Raw genomic sequence first — 4,597 nt, 5'->3', positions numbered from 1 at the left:
CACACACAAACACAACCACACACAACCACACACACCACCCACACACCACACACACAACCACACACACACACAACCACACACACACACACACACACACAAACACAACCACACACACACACAACCACACACACAACCACACACACACACAACCACACACACAACCACACACACAACCACACACACACAACCACACACACACACACACAACCACACACACACACACAACCACACACACACACACACAACCACACACAACCACACACACACACACAGAACCACACACAACCACACACACCACCCACACACCACACACACAACCACACACACACACAACCACACACACAAACACAACCACACACACACAACCACACACACAAACACAACCACACACACAAACACAACCACACACACACACACAACCACACACACAAACACAACCACACACACACACACAACCACACACACAACCACACACACAACCACACACAACCACACACAACCACACACACAAACACAACCTCACACACACACAACCACACACACAACCACACACACAACCACACACAACCACACACACACACAACCACACACACACACAACCACACACACACACAACCACACACACACAACCACACACACACACACACAACCACACACACACACACAACCACACACACACACAACCACACACACACACACAACCACACACACACACACAACCACACACACAACCACACACACAACCACACACACAACCACACACACAACCACACACACACACACAACCACACACACAACCACACACACAACCACACACACAACCACACACACACACAACCACATAACCACACAACCACACAGCCACACACACACAACCACACAGTCACACAGCCACACACAACCACACACACACACACAACCACACACAACCACACACACACACAGAACCACACACAACCACACACACCACCCACACACCACACACACAACCACACACAACCACACACACACAACCACACACACACAACCACACACAACCACACACACACAACCACACACAACCACACACACACACAACCACACACAACCACACACACACACACAGAACCACACACAACCACACCACACACACAACCACACACAACCACACACACACAACCACACACACACAACCACACACACAACCACACACACAACCACACACACACAACCACACACACACAACCACACACACACACACACACACACACAACCACACACACACACACACACACAACCACACACAACCACACACACACACACAACCACACACAACCACACACACACACACAGAACCACACACAACCACACACACCACCCACACACCACACACACAACCACACACACACACAACCACACACACACACACAACCACACACACAACCACACACACAAACACAACCACACACACAAACACAACCACACACACACACACAACCACACACACAAACACAACCACACACACAAACACAACCACACACACACACACAACCACACACACAAACACAACCACACACACACACACACAACCACACACACAACCACACACACAACCACACACAACCACACACAACCACACACACACACAACCACACACACACACAACCACACACACACACAACCACACACACACACAACCACACACACACACACACACAACCACACACACACACACAACCACACACACACACACACAACCACACACACACACACAACCACACACACACACACAACCACACACACAACCACACACACAACCACACATACAACCACACACACAACCACACACACAACCACACACACAACCACACACACACACACAACCACACACACACACACAACCACACACACAACCACACACACACACAACCACACACACAACCACACACACACACAACCACATAACCACACAACCACACAGCCACACACACACAACCACACAACCACACAGCCACACACAACCACACACACACACACAACCACACACAACCACACACACACAGAACCACACACAACCACACACACCACACATACACCACACACACAACCACACACAACCACACACACAACCACACACACACAACCACACACAACCACACACACACAACCACACACAACCACACACACACACAACCACACACACACACACACAACCACACACAACCACACACACACAACCACACACACACAACCACACACACACACAACCACACACAACCACACACACAACCACACACACAACCACATACAACCACACACACAACCACACACACACAACCACACACACACAACCACACACACACAACCACACACACACAACCACACACACACAACCACACACACACACACAACCACACACACACACACACAACCACACACACACACAACCACACACACACACACAACCACACACAACCACACACACACACACACACAACCACACACAACCACACACACACAACCACACACACACAACCACACACACACACAACCACACACAACCATACACACACAACCACACACACACACAACCACAACCACACACACACAACCACACACACACAGAACCACACAGAACCACACACAACCACACACACACACACACAGAACCACACACAACCACACACACACACACAACCACACACACACAACCACACATAACCACACATAACCACACACACACACACAACCACACACAACCACACACACACACAACCACACACACACAACCACACACACACAACCATACACAACCACACATAACCACACACACACACACAACCACACACAACCACACACACACACAACCACACACACACAACCACACACACACACAACCACACACAACCACACACACACAACCACACACAACCACACACAACCACACAACCACACACAACCACACACAACCACACACAACCACACACACACACAACCACACACACACACAACCACACACACACAACCACACACACACACAACCACACACACAACCACACACACAACCACACACACACACACAACCACAACCACACAACCACACAACCACACACACAACCACACACACACACAGAACCACACACAACCACACACACACCACCCACACACACACACACACACAACCACACATACCACACACACACACACAACCACACACACAACCACACACACACACATAACCACACACACACACAACCACACACACAAACACATCCACACACACAAACACAACCACACACACACACAACCACACACACAAACACAACCACACACACACACACAACCACACACACACACACAACCACACACACACACACAACCACACACACACACACAACCACACACACACACAACTACACACACACAACCACAAACACAACCACACACACACACAACCACAAACACAACCACACACAACCACACACAACCACACACACAACCACACACAAAACCACACACAACCACACACAACCACACACACACAACCACACACACAACCACACACACAACCACACAACCACACACAACCACACACACAACCACACACACACAACCACACACACACACACAACCACACACACACACACAACCACACACACAAACACAACCACACACACACAACCACACACACAAACACAACCACACACACACAACCACACACACAAACACAACCACACACACAAACACAACCAAACACACAAACACAACCACACACACACACACAACCACACACACACACAACCACACACACACAACCACACACACAACCACACACACACACAACCACACACACAACCACACACACACAACCACACACACACACAACCACACACACACACACACACACACACACACAACCACACACACAAACACAACCACACACACACACAACCACACACACAACCACACACACAACCACACATACACAACCACACACACAACCACACACAACCACACACACACACACACACACACACACACACAACCACACACAACCACACACAACCACACACACACACACAACCACACACACACAGAACCACACACAACCACACACACCACCCACACACCACACACACAACCACACACACACAACCACACACACAAACACAACCACACACACACACACACACACACACACAACCACACACACACACAACCACACACACAACCACACACACACACAACCACGCACACAACCACACACACACAACCACACACAACCACACACACACACACACAACCACACACAACCACACACACACACACAGAACCACACACAACCACACACACCACCCACACACCACACACACAACCACACACACACACAACCACACACACAAACACAACCACACACACACACACAACCACACACACAAACACAACCACACACACAAACACAACCACACACACACACACAACCACACACACAAACACAACCACACACACACACACAACCACACACACAACCACACACACAACCACACACAACCACACACAACCACACACACAAACACAACCACACACACACACAACCACACACACAACCACACACACA

This window comes from Triturus cristatus, unplaced genomic scaffold (genome assembly GCF_964204655.1).
Source record: "Triturus cristatus unplaced genomic scaffold, aTriCri1.1 SCAFFOLD_426, whole genome shotgun sequence".
Lineage (NCBI taxonomy): Eukaryota > Metazoa > Chordata > Amphibia > Caudata > Salamandridae > Triturus > Triturus cristatus.
This window is presented reverse-complemented; position numbering follows the sequence as displayed.